This window comes from Protopterus annectens, chromosome 1.part2 (assembly GCF_019279795.1).
Source record: "Protopterus annectens isolate FY-2018-M chromosome 1.part2, PAN1.0, whole genome shotgun sequence".
Lineage (NCBI taxonomy): Eukaryota > Metazoa > Chordata > Ceratodontiformes > Protopteridae > Protopterus > Protopterus annectens.
In genome coordinates this window covers 672494967-672510086 of record NC_056727.1, presented here as the reverse complement: position 1 = coordinate 672510086, position 15120 = coordinate 672494967, and the positions used below count along the sequence as shown (strand labels likewise).

Sequence of the window (15120 nt, the reverse complement as noted above, 5' to 3'; positions counted from 1 at the left end):
ATCCTCAGTTTTCATGTATAGTTCCTTGACCTGCAGGCCTCTGCTTGCAAGTGGCAGGCAAACAATTGGACCTCCATTTATTTCCTGGGATGATTGAGTTGCTCACTCTCATCTTCTGCCTGGCTCCCTCAGCATCTAAGGTGCCACTAGAATTTGAGTTGTTCGGGTCATAGTTAAGTCTTTCTGTCTTTACATTGTGGAGTTGGTCTGTAATTTCATTTTTACACTTTGTTCATTTGTATCTGTCCTACATTATATTACCTTATGGTCAGAATAACCTGTTTCTGTAAAATAGCCTTTACTTGTTTCTTTGCACTGATTACAATTCCAAAAAAAAAAAAAATCTTCAAAAATACCACACTTGTGCAGCTAAATTGTTCTGTAATGATAGGTTTTTAATATGCCCATTTTAGGTTTACTCCCAGCTTTTCACAGTCATTGTTTACCTTTAAGTTAGCAAAAGTCACATTTCCATGTATTTTCAAGCTCTGCCTTTTCCTGTTGCTAGTGAAGGTATGCGTCATAGATGCTCTCAGATGCTCAAGAATATTGCAAATCAGTGCAGTAGGCTTCTTAAGCTTCAATATTCCTAGACCTTCTACAGCTGGGGTTAATACCATTAAAAAAAGAGGATCCCTAGTTTACATCTCCTTTCCCCAATTTGGATGAGGATGATGAATCCTTGGTGCTTTTCTGACATGTTGGCTCACTTATAGGTCCTGATATACTCTGTGAATATTATGAAAGACCTTTTTTAAGTTATCTTTCAGTGGATTTCTTTCTACCAAATTGATGTTCTCTAACCTGCTAGAATACAGAATGTTTACATGCCTCCATTTATTGATACTTGAAGATATTTTATAAGGTTTTTCCTTACAGCTAGATTCTCAGCCACCTACCTTAGAAAAATCCAGCATACAGTAGGTTTATAGGGTTCAGGAACAGGGCACATTGTTTTTTTAAAAATCCGGTGTCTGAGTCCTCTGCTGTAGACATGGTTTTCATCTAAAGGTTCTAAATAAAACGCCACTTGTAAGCAGTCTTCCTGGCTAAAAAGAAAACAGATCATTTGAGACATTCAGGAAGTGTATTTACATCTATGCCTGCCCTGGAGATGAGGTGTCTCATGTACCAGATCCATATGGTGCAGTACCAGTTTGAAATTATTAAACACATAGTATTTAGCTCAAGGATTATAGATGATGGTCACTGTTGAAGTGACACCCTGACCCCATGTGCAGAAATGGGAAAAAGGGCTGTGGATGGATTACAGGAGATTGTCCACTTTATATTTTCAGAAAGGATCCATTTCATCTCCTATTCATGCTACTTACTAATCCAGCTGTACTGTCACTAATAAATAACTATTTCTTACAGTTCTGCACCATTCTACTATGTTGTATATTCACACACCTATATTTCTGCTCCTCCCACTTACCCTCTCACTATGTCTCCTAACTCAACTAACATCCTTAAACACTACTTATACACCCGAAAAACTCACACCAACAACTACTGTACAATATTCAGCCCTCTCCTGTTACTCTATTTCCTGTAACCTGTACTCACTCGTTATACTTCTGCATACCAAACTAAAACTACTTCCTCTCCATAAATGTATGCAGAACCACATGTATATGTCCTATCAGTTAAAGACATCCCTCCCAACACTCACGTATTTGCTCATGCATACTAACATATTCCTATGTGGTGACATCCACCCTAACCCAGGACCTACCCCCTTGAATCCCAAACTTCCCAATTCACATAAATCACTAAATCTCAACAATGAACCTGCAAAGTATCAGAAATAAAATACCAGAATTCAATGCCTGGATGTCCCTGAATAAACCAGACCATATTGGTTGCAACTAAAACCTGGTTGAAACCCTCTATAAAAGACTCAGAATCCCCCCCCCCCCAGGGTACACCTGCCTCCGAGCTGACAGACCCCATTAAAAAGGAGGTGGTATTGCTGTAATCTTTCCCAGCACTCTCACCATCATCCCATACTCCAAGCCTATACCTCAGTTTTCTACCGCTGAAATACTTATATCACTTCTCAAACTGAACAGTTCTAAGTGTCTCTGTATCGTAGCTATATATATCCCCCCAGACAACAATATTCCACTTCTAGAAAATATTCTTGCCTGGATCTCAAACAACATAAATAATGAGACAATTATCCCAGAAGAAGTAAACATAAACTGGCTTGACTTCTTAGACCCCTCTCTATCAACCTCTTTAACTTTATGCAGCTAATTACAGACACAACTAGACCCAAATAAAATAAAGACAACGGCTCTTTTCTAGACTGGATACTAATCTGTGACCCCAACAAAATTTCAACAGCAGGAACACTTGCATGCAGTATTAGTGACCACCTCCCAGCCTATGTAATTTGTGAAACCGACTTTAAAACCTTCCCAGCAAAAATATAAACAAACTAGAACTCAAAGTAACTTCAACCCTACAACTCTCAATGAAATCCTTAGAAACATAAATTAGGGTATATTACAGGTTTTGCCACTTGACAAAGCTGCTGAGGTCTTCAACTCTACATTACTAACTACCCTAAAAAAACTAGCCCCAGTTAGACATAAGCAAGTTAAAAGTAAGCATGCCGTATGGCTTAGCAAACCTACCAGGCAAATCATGACTGCCAGGGACAAAATATGGAAGAAATGGCAAAAGCATAAAAATCCCACTGACCTGCAGCAGTTTAAACAGCTCCACAACCAAGCTAAGCACCTCATCACTGATGACAAAGAATACTATCTAAACCTTCAAAAAAGCAACAAAGAAAATCCAAAGAAATTCTAGAACTCTTTTTCGTCCGTAATCAACCTCAGCACCAAAAGTAACCCATGCCCATTCCCTGAGAAAACTAACAGTGAAATGGCTAACTTCTTTAACTCCCATTTCATTGACACAATGTCCAAACTCACTAATAGCTTCCCCCAAACTTGACCTAATACTGTCATCTAACACCACCTAACTCTCATGATACAACCTCAAACCTATCCAGCTTTTATTTCTCCCCCATTTCTATCAGGACTATAACTAAACTTCTCCTTAAAGTGAAACCTGGCTCTTGCACCCCTGACAACCTACCTCCTGAATACCTCCATATGTCAGCAAGATCCATTGTGTATCCCATTAGCATCCTTATCAATAGATCTCTCCAAGAGTCCTACGTTCCTACTATATGTTAAAAATCATATATTCTTCCACTCCATAAAGGTGACAATAATACAGATATCTCTAATTTCAGACCCATCCCGTCCCCCTCTCCAAAATTCTGGAAAGATGTATTCATTATCAACTTCTAAATGACCTACTATTAAATCAACTTCTCTCCCCAACCCAACATGGGTTTAGGCCTGACCATAGTACCACTACTGCCCTCATTTCCTTTTTGGACACAGTCAATCAAGCTAGAAACACTGGTAAATTTGCATCTCATCTCTTTCTTGACCATTAAAAAGCCTTTGGTACAGTCTCCCACCCCTTACTCTTCAGTAAACTCTCCACCCTAGTTATCTCCTCTCCAACCCTAAACTGGTTTGCTAACTACTTAACAGGTAGACAACAATCTACTAAATGGAACAACTCTTTCTCCCCATTTCTTGAATGTTCTACAGGTGTTCCCCAAGGCTCTATCTTAGGACCGCTTCTCTGCAGTATTTTTATAAATGACTTCCATACCGACCATACAGATGGAACTGTTGTACAATACACAGGTGATTTAAGCATTATTTGCTCTGCTAAATCAACAGTAGAACTCCTGCAGGTAACCCAGAATGTGTTTACCCCCACCAAAATCTGGATGGCTAAAAAATCATCTAGCTTTAAACCCAAACAAAACTAAATTGTTAGGGTTTACTCCCAAGAAAAACCCTCTCTGTTAACAAAACAGACTTCACCTTCCATTCTCAAAACAACACTACTATAGAGGTCGTCTCCCACAGTAAATTATGTGGAGTTATTTTCGATGAAAACCTGACATTTGACCTTCACATCCAAATTAACATTAAAAAAACTGTAAACTAAGAACCCTCTATCAGCATAAATACTATCTTAGCTGTTGTACTTAAGCGTACCCTTGCCCTAACCTTTCTTCTACCTTCTCTTCTCTGTGGTGCTCCCCTTCTTATTAACATCCACTCTACCCTAAAAACCAAGCTTGACTCTTGTTATAACAAGGTAGCCAAGTTTGCAACAAATGCAAAATACACTTCCCATCACTGTATTGCCCTAAAAACACCTAACTGGCTTGAACTTCCAAACCAACTAACCTATGTACAGCTACTCACAGCACACAAAATTATCTTCAAACCCTCAGACTGCCTGCCCTTTCTTCCATCCTAACCCACTATCACCCAAGTAGACCACTTAGATCTGAAAATCAACTTCTCCTGCAAGTAAACAAACCTAAACTCCCAGCCGGTGACATGCTCTACTCCTGCATTGCCAAACTTTGGAACTCTCTCCCATCAATTGTCAGAACCTCCAGTAATATATCTTCCTTTGAAAAGTCTTTGCAGCAACACCTCTCCACCCTATGGCAATGCAGATGTCTCAGTTCTCATCCATCCATAACCTGACTCTACACACCCTAAGTGTTCATACCGTAATTTATGTCTTCACTTTTTTCAAACCTTCTATCACCACTAAAAACAAAAAAGTTTATTTTTCACTTTGTCATGTACCTTTGCCTTACTATCTACATCTCCATCTCACTCTGTACTACTGTGCTGCTTATATTCTCTGAATGTCTAGAAAATACTGCCAAGCCACCATTTTTCTTTCTTATTTTGCATTTATTGTATAATACAATTACTTTATTCTTTGTATCTCTTACCCACACAAATCTGAACATACCATGTCCTTGCACACTTTTTTCTAATATTGTTTGCAACTTAAACTCCTGCAATTCTGTACATATCATGTATTTTCACACTCTTTTCAAATTTTGTATAATACTGCTTGTTTTTATTATACTGTTTGTTATCTACTAACTGTTGTGTATATTTGTGCATATTTTATGTATTGTTGTGCTAACTTACATTGTGGAGATTTTCTCCCCAGGCTTCCACTGAAAATGGGCTCTTTTGGCCTGGTGGACTTTCCCAGTAAACAAATGCCAATAAATAAATTAATTAATTTACTTTTGCTGATGCCTCATAAGGCACAGTTAATTTTTAGTGGAAACCTGTAATGGTATTCATGCCGATAGGGGGGAATTTGGTATATGTGATAGGAAAAAGAGTAATTAGAAAAGATCTGCACTTTTTCATATAGTACTGCATTTTATTTATTTTTTTTTCACTGAATATTAATTGAATTGAAAATTCTGGTCTCTGTGTCTCTACAGAGAACTTGTTAGAAATAAGCCATTGGTAGCAGTAGGGGGTATTTCATTTTATTGATATTCATTGTTTAGCTGCTAGCCTAGAGGGGTTTGTCTTGCCATATAAGTGTTACATCTTGCGTTATTTCTGCTAAAATATCTGAGCTTTGGCTGGCTAAGATTTATCTGCAGTCAACTGGACGTATAAGCGAATTTAAGTACACTTTTATCTGCACTTTTTCATATAGTACTGCATTTTATTTTATTTTTTACTGAATATTAATTGAATTGAAAATTGTAGTCTCTGTGTCTCTACAGTTAGTTACCCACCTTGCGTCCCTGTTCTTGTTTTGGTGTTAATCTTGGTGGCTTTGAAATTGGCTGCCCCTCTTGTAAATTTGTATTTGGATACTCCTTCTGAGCCCATCTCATTTGCTCACTCATCTGAGTGCAGTGAGATCATATTCTGATTTCAGGCACTCCTACTAGTCCCATCTCTTCATCTGTATCCACTGTGTACAAAGACAGCATTTGGGAAGGACAGCCCCTGTAGCCTCTTAATCCTGCTATGTTCCCGCCCTCAAAAAAAAAAAATAAATAAATATATATATATATATATATATATATATATATATATATATATATATATATATATATATATATATATGTATACACACACACACACACACACACACACACACACACACACACTTTATTCAGCTGCTCTTATTGTAACTGTCTTAGTTTGCTGTTCTGCGGGCTATCTTTTCAGTTGCTCTTACTCTGCACTTATTACTGCTTGTTAGTAGCCTTCTAATTTACTGCTTCTGCACTTGTTTTTAGTCATTTGTTAATTTAATTGCATTTATTTAAACTGTATTTGCCATAATATTGCTACACACTCAAGTGTGCTAGCCTGTACTGCATTTGAATTGAATTTACTGCTGTGTTAGCTGCTTTTCTGTAAAAAAAAAAAAAAAAAAAATTCTGAGCTTGTTTCCTGTCTTTCCTGTAACCAGTCCAGATACAGACTTGCTGTATCCAGGACTGTTGGTAAGCTTCTAAGCCCCCCAAGCCTTTCCGTGGAGGGAAGCCTTCTAGCTTATCAGTGCGATTGGTAAGCACTAGGTAGGCTATCTACGACAAGAGGAGTGGGTTTTGGCAAAGAAATTGTAGTTTATTGGCCATTTGGGCAGTTTTCCATCTCTTTCAACTTTCTGGTTTAAAAGCCTACATTTGCTTTTGTTCCCTGCCTTTCCTGTAACTAGTCTAGTCCAGGTACAGATTTGCTGTATCCTGGACTCTTTGTAAGCTTCTGAGCCCCCCAGGTCTTTCTGTGTTGGAGGGAAGCCTTATAGCTTATCAGTGGGAGTGGTAAGCACTAGGTAGCCTATCTACCATAAGAGGAGTGGTTTCTGGCCCAGAAATTGTAGTTTATTGGCCGTTTGGGTAGTTTTCCATCTCTTTCAAACTTTCTGGTTTAAAAGACTGTGTTTGCACTTGTTTTCCACCTTTCCTGTAACTAGCCTATTTCAGGTACAGCTTTGCTGTATCCAGGACTGTATGTAAGCTTCTGAGCCCCCAAGCCTTTCTGTGTTGGAGGGAAGCCTTCTAGCTTGCCAGTGAGAGTGGTAAGTAACAGGTAGCCTAAATGTCACAAAAGGAGTGGTTCCTGGCCCAGAAATTGTAGGTTATTGGCCGTTTGGGCAGTTTTTCCATCTCTTTCAACTTTCTGGTTTAAAAGCCCACGTTTACGCTTGATCCCCACCTTTCCTGTAGCTAGTCTAGTCCAGGTACAGATTTGCTGTATCCAGGACTGTTTGTAAGCTTCTGAACCCCCCAAGCCTTTCTGTGTTGGGGGGAAGCCTTCTACCTTATCATTGGGAGTGGTAAGTACCAGGTAGCCTATCTACCACAAGAGGAGTGGTTTTTGGCACAGAAATTGTAGTTTGTTGACCATTTGGGCAGTTTCTCCATCTCTTTCAACTTTCTGGTTTAAAACCCCACATCTGTGTTTGTTTCCCACCTTTCCTGTAACTAATCTAGTCCAGATACAGATTTGCTGTATCCAGGACTATTTGTAAGCTTCTGAGTAGTGCCAAAGTCTGTTCTTCAGTTTTTCCCTTAGATCTGCTACTTCTCTCCTGTTCTGTACTTTTACTAGCATGTTAGGGTAGCACTTTACCAGCCTTCTTGTAGCAGTTATTGTAGTACACAGAAGTGCTACCAGCACTAAACGTTCTACAAGGAAACAGCTCCAGCACGTATTAATACCCACCCCTCCAGGCATGTCTAAAGGTCAGTTCCCTGTGCTTTCCCCTATTAACCTGATAAACTTGGGCATCCTGAGGCAATGCAGCAACTGCCTCATGTACACTGACAACCCTCTCCTCTTACCCCCCAACACTCAGACTTGTGAGAGATGCACTTACATATCCAAATTGGAAGCCACGCACTTTCCAGCCAAGACCGGAATAGCTGGTCAAGAGGAGAAGGTCAACACTTGCACCACACCACATGGAACACATAGCGCTCCAGAACACACACCAGCATTGCCTTCACATAAAAAGACAAACCATACACCCACCTTCGCAGAGGCTCTCAATAAAAATCTAACCAAACTGCATAGACCTCCAAGGCAGAAACGCACTCGACCACCACAACACAACACTAATCAAGAGACACACAGCTCTCCTAAACAGTGCCCCACTCAACCAAAGCCCCTGAGGCAAAACAGCATGCCCAACACACTAGTCATAGGTGACTCGATAGTGAGGCACACTGATGTCCCACTCACTAGGTTGAATAAGGAGAAAGTAACAGTCAGCTGCCTGTCAGGCGCCAGGATCTGCCACATAACGCATGCACTCATGTCCCTCAACAACAGGTACAAGTATGACTCTGACATTGTACATGTGGGTGTGAATGACTTGAGACGTACCTCCCTGGACTACATGAAAAGAGACATGGAGGAGCTCTCTGATTATGTAGTCCAGGCAGATATGACCCTAGCCCTGAGCAGCTTCCTACCATCACCCAGAATGATACGGCTGTACAAGCAGATCATTATTGATTTCAACAATTGGCTAAGTTTCTGGTGTCATTTTAAGGGGATCCAGTATCTGTCTGCCTGGGATGACATGATTGACAGACCTCGATGCTTTGCCAGAGATGGCCTGCATCTGTCACTCCTGGGGTTCTAGATACTAGCCAATGCTCTTCCCACCCCTATAGTGCCTTTTTTAGGCAGTGTTCCAAAGATCAAATTACCACCGTAACAGCTACAAACAAATATAATTTTAGGGTCATGCTGCTCAATGCTAGAAGTCTAAATCTCAAAATGCAGTCATTCGAGGTACTCCTTAAAATGGATAACATCAACATTTGTGCTGTAACAGAGACCTGGTTCAAGGCTGCAGAAAGCAACCCTGCACTACCGGGCTGCAACTCATTCCACACCTTTCGGCCCCAGAACTTGGACTGAAGCTCTAAATGCGGTGGTGTTTCCATATTCATAAAGGATGTGCACACCTCCAGACTGGTAGCCCAACATAACACATCTGAGATACTTCAGGTGTAGCTAACATTGGGTAAAACAGCGATTCAGGTCGTAGCCTGCTATAGGTCCCCAACGATGACCCAAGATTCACACTCCACATTCCTAAGCACCCATGAGAATATTAGGGTCCAACCTAACACTCTCATACTGGGCGACTTCAGCTACCCCTCCATTAACTGGGAAAACTACTCATGTACCAATACACTTGCCCAGCCTTTCTGAAATTCATTAATTCCAATGCCCTGGACCAATTCGTTCTTACCCCCACTAGAGGTAGCAACATCCTTGACCTGGTCATTACTAACATGAGCGACCATTGCTCTACAATAATAGTCAGTTCCTCCCTGGTTAGATCCGATCACAAGCTAATCACCTTAGAAATCCACATCCTTCCCACCCCTCCACCCCCACCCCAACAAAGGTAACCACCATGGAAAACTTCTCCAAAGCTAACTCTGGGCTCCTAAAAACAAGAGGTGGCTAACTTCACGGCACCCATGCAAATGGAGAGTAGTTGCATGACTGCCATATCCTACACCAGTGCACTGTATGAACATGTACACAAATGCATGGATCTCACCATACCCAATAGAACTAAGATGCTCTCCTCAAAAAAAAGGAAGCCAATCTGGTGGTCCCCTGCCATAAACAAACTCTACAACAGAAGGAGGAAACTGATGCGGAATAAGGTGAAGTCACAATACTGGAAAAACTCCCTTATCAGCCTCAGCAAAAGGTTGAGATCCCTCATCAAATCCTCTAAAGCTAGCTATGAAAACAGAATTGCAGAAGATAGTAAAGACAACCACAAGGCCTTCTATATTTATGTAAAGAGTCTCCATGGCAGTACCCAGATTTGCTCTGAACTACTGCACAATGGTATCTCCTATACCGAGCCAACAGGTATTGCAAATGTAATGGCGAACAGATTTGTTGCTAACTTTACCCCTCTCCCCCCCAAAGGACCAATCACAATATCAGTAGATTGCCAGGCACCCAGTATTACTGCTGCACAGGTTAAACCAGCACTGTTCAAGGCCAAGAATACAGCTTCTTTGGGACCTGACAGTATCCCTGGCTGTGTTCTACATGAACTACAGAGTGAACTGGCACCTCACCTGTGTGCCCTGTTCAATCACAGCCTCACCTCAGTTTTTATCCCTACCGAATGGCGCACTGCTACAGTCATCCCTCTCCACAAAAGAGGAGCGACTGCATACCACGGGAACTATCGCCCCATTAGCCTGACGAGTCTGATATGCAAAGCTATGGAACGCAGCATCATGGACCTAATAAACAAGGATAATAGGGAATCTCCAAACTCTGGATCCTACACAGTTTGGTTTTGTGAAGGGTAGATCATGCCTGCTCAACTTGGTTGACTTCTTTGAGTCAGTCACCAGAGCTGTGGATGAAGGTATATATGGACTTAACAGCGCAGCATACTAATATTCCTCTTACGTTAGGCTGTTATAAATAGATGGGAGCTTATAGCTAACTTCTAATTATACTTTATTTAAAATGTGTGAAAAGATGCACAACTAAACTTCACTATTTTTTCAATCAGTCGTATAGACGACTTGACATAATTCCGTATTGGTGGAAAATGGATGTAGAGAGTTTTAAGCACTACACACTATAGGTTGAGATAGCTTGTGAAGATGATTGGTTCTGGTGGCTATGATGCTAAAAGTCCAGCCATTCTATTTGCTGAGTATTGAGTAATCTCAATCAGGTCTGCCATGGAGGTGTGTTAGCATCAGATCTGCTTTATTGGCAGAACAGTTATGTGTACTGATTGGTTGCCTTGGTGAATAGGTTAACTCTATTGGATACCTAAATTCGCTTTCACTATGGACATTTAGTAAAGCTACCATATGTTATCTCGTCTATTTTCCAAGTCTGGATTGGCAAGATGTTATAATAAGTAGGTCCTAATATGAATTAACCATTTATACGAATGAAAATATCTCATATCCAAATATTTGCTACTATCTGACTACCGACGATCAGCGATCGGCCTTCTGAATGCTGCTGTTTTTGGATTGGATGTGATAGATATACAGTTCATCTTTCTGGTGTGCGCCATTAAGCTTTGATATGCAACCAAATAAATAATTAAAGTTGCGTGTCAATTAAAGAAAAATATAACATCATGCAATGGCCAGTATAAAGACATTCAAAGTTCATCCTATAGATTAGAATGACTTCTGAAGATTATTTGAACCTGTTATTGTGACTTATGAAATTTTACGATCTTGATTCACTGCGTTGGAAGTATAATTCACCAATGAGGTGTGTCAGTATTTGGACTGTTTGATTGGCTGACTGCATATTTGATTAAGATGACCTATAGTGAAGAGCTATTGGATATTGTGATGGAAACATGCACCTGATTGGTCAGACTTCCAACTCGTTTTTATACTTAAATAGAACTAAAGTCCCAGTTTTTTTTAACGATCTGATGAAGGTTATCTGAAAGCGCTTATCGTTTGATATGAAAAAAGGGACTTTTATCTGTGGTTTTTAACTCTGGAAGAATAAAGCTGTTTTTAGGGAGTATTTCTGGGGATTAGCGTTGTTGTGTCTCAGCGCATACCTTTTTGGATACGAAATTAGCCTCTTAGCCCTGGTTTTTGCCTGCCGTGGATTTTTTTTTTTTTTTTTTTTTTTTTTGTGGATGAAGGTAAGGTGGTTCATACAGCCTACCTTGATTTGGCCAAGGCCTTTGATACCATTCCACACTCAGGAATCATAGAAAAACTTACTAAGCAAGGCATCAACCCCTATATCACTAGGTGGGTTGCAAACTTGCTCACAGATAGAGCCCACAGTGTGAAAGTAGCTGACTCCAAATCAGACTGCCAACCAGTCACGAGAGGAGTCCCACAGGGTTCAATCCTGGGTACTCTCCTGTTTGGTATCTATTTCTCTGAAGTCCAGGCCAACATGAAGGGACTCTGGCTGACAAAGTTTGCAGATGATTGCAAGTTGGGCGCTATTATTAACTCTAAAAGTGATTCTGACATCTTACAGAAAGGCCCCAATGAGACCTACGACTGGTGTCAGAACCATGGCCTTAAACTCAATGCCAAAAAATGTGTCTTCATCCCCTTTGGGAAAGGCCCAGTTCCCTTGAATTACCACATTGATGGTAGTCCACTGAACACAGAAGGCATTATAAAAGATCTGGGAACACAGGTTGACCGCAACCTCTCTTTTGACCACCACATTGCCAATGTGGTCAGAATGTCCTTCTATTGGCACATCTCATTACTAAGGGTTTTGCATCCAGGAAGAAAGAGGTCATTGTCTCCCTCTACTCTTCCCTCATTAGGCCAATCATCGGGTACAATGCCCCATTTGGCATGTACCACACTAGACACCTGCAACAACTGGAGATGCCGCAAAAGTACGTCACAATGAGGATCCTAGGCCTTAAACACTTGTCCTATATGGACAGACTCAAAAAACTCCCAACTGTTCTCTGTCTCATATCGCCTATTTAGAGGCGATCTCTGCTTGACTTACAAAGCCATGTCTGACCCAGCTCTGATAGAAATGCTACATCTAAAGAAATCCCAATCCCTCCGCACCACATGCTCCAGAGACCTCAACCTCATTACCACAATCAACAGAACATGCTGGTGGGACAGGTTCATAACCCAGGGACTGCCCCTGCTATGGAATAGACTTCCCATACATGTCAAGCAGAGCACCTCACTCATCCTCTTCAAGAGAAATCTTGATGAGTGGATGGGAAATAGAAAATCCAGCCCGGGGATCACTCCAGTGGCTCTACTCGACAGAGGCACTAGAAACTAAGGTTGGGTGGCATGATGCCAGGGTAATCCTATGGGCTAGGCTTGTAAAGGCTCCAGGGCCATTAGTCTAGTACACACCTATGAACCTGTGTGGGATAGCTTGAGTGATATGTATTTATCATTTTGATAAAATACATCCATTTAATGTATGGTATGAGTATTACTTTAATAGTGTGATATAAAGCCAAGTCATGGACATGTGGTTAAGTGGGTGGCATAAAGTTTTTAATGTTTGACTTCATATAGTAGTCCAAAGGAGAAATATATACTAAAGGGAGATGTATAATGTTTAACAACACCAAGTCAGGAAGACAGTGATGCCTAAATGTGGGCTGTGAATTTTTTTTTGAAAGCTGTGTATATATCTTGTATTGTAATGTTAAAAGGTCAATAAAGGAGATTTCTAAAACAAGCCAAAAAAAGGAACAAAAAAGAAAGACAGGAGGAGAGAGAGAGAGAGGCATGTTATACAATTTTATCTTGGCTTAAGCTAGGGAAGAGATATAGTCTGGGATTCAGAAAGAGCTACCACCAGCGGTAAGCCCTAACATGGATGGAAAACCATTGGTGGTAGCCCCTTCCGATTTCAGAGACAGGCCCACTGTACTGATACATGGTAGAACCACCACTGTGAACCATCTCCACAGCTGTGGTAAAAGCTAATGAGGCATTCCAGGGTGGCAGCGTTTGGTTATTAGCCATGTGCTCACCCCTGGAAATGCCTGCAGTAATGAATTTATGTCCCCGTGTTAATCAGTGAATTGCTCAGATACCTAAATAAGCACAGCCAGCCATGTTGATGAACAATACCAAAGTGCCACATTCATCGTCACTTTTAATTTGAGAGATCTCATTACAGGCAAGTGTCAGACAGTTGAGCAGAGAGGGTAGTGATGGGTGTATGTGTGTGTGTGTGTGTGTGTGTGTGTGTGTGTGTGTGTGTGTCTGCCTGCCTGCCTGCCTGGGTGGTGCAGTAGGGGAGTTAGAGGATAGATAGAATGTGTGTGATTGTGAATGTTGGCAAGTGAGTCTGTGTGTGTGTCCTGTGTACAGTGGGTGTCTGTGTGTGGTGACTGCCATATCACTCAACATTCTCTCGGTTAATGAGCAAAGCCTGTAATACTGGAAGGGGGAGAGGGGGGACACTACACACGAATAAAACTTTTTAGATATTATTCTGGGTTACATAAAAAGTTAATAGAACAACAAGTACTGCATCACAATACATGTTCTGAACAGTAGGAAGTGTGAAACTGTAATGCGTGGCATTATTGATACACAGTAATCATCACTGATTTATGAGGTGTGGGGCAATTATAACAGGCAAAATCAATTGAAAGGTGGGGGGAGTGTGCATGTGTGCTTTTTTGAATATGAGCATGCATGTATGTGGGGAGAATAGGTGCCTGTGCCAGCATGTTGCTTAGGACACCATTGGTGATTTCTGCAGTAAAATGCTAATTAGCACTAGTGATAACACCAAGCCATTCAGAAACGCACAAATTAGCTGAGTACCTTTGGGGATCCCTTGAGTTTTTGAGGTGAAAATAAAAAAATAAGATGGAAAATAAAAATATGATGGCTAAGACATTGTTTATGTTTGAATCTGAACTCTAATAAAGGAAAAGAATATTCTTTTTCTTTTGGCTGCTCCCATTAGGATTATCACAGTGGAGCATCTGTTTCCATTTCTTCCTGTCCTCTGCATTTAAATCTGTCACACCAACCACCTGCATGTCCTTTCTCACCACGTCCATAAACCTTATCTTAGACCTTCCTCTTTTCCCTCTTACCTGGCAGCTCCATCCTTAGCATCCTTTTCCCAATATACCCAGCATCTCTCCTCAACACATGTCCAAACCAGTGCAGTCTCGCCTCTCTGGCTTTGGGCATCTGGTGTAAAATTTTTTCCAGATCTAATTTGTAGACAGCAATAAAGAATAAAAAAGGATTTAGTGAAATTTCAAGATCATCATGAATAGTAAAACATTAACACGTTAAGTGATACTGAAAATATATAGGTGGGGTTTTTGGACCATATGGCTTTCTTTGTTGTTTTGTTAGGGGAATGTGGAATAAAAAAGAAGGCTTTTGAAATTAAATATAAATATATTGTATAGTAAAGAATGTAAAGCATGGATGTTACAGTTGTTGAAGTTAATATAGGGATTCAGTATGTTATGATTGTTGGAATAGGTTGTAGACAGTGAATGGTTAAAGTTAACCTGAAAGGTGATTTTAAAGGAGATAAAGAGAAAAAAATCAAAAATAGGAAACCATGAGGATTAAATGTTATGGAGCTTTAGGAAAAATTGGCTATGGAGGAATTAAAGGAGAAGGAAAGGAGTTTATTTCAGAAAAGAGAAAGAAGGTTAAATGTTTTA

General features: G+C 40.5%; 1 protein-coding gene across 8 annotated transcripts in view; it reads left to right on the top strand.

The window, feature by feature from the left end:
- The window catches only part of CEP170 (centrosomal protein 170), a 2077048-nt gene that overhangs the window by 1906273 nt on the left and 155655 nt on the right, over nucleotides 1-15120 (top strand). The window lies entirely within an intron of this gene.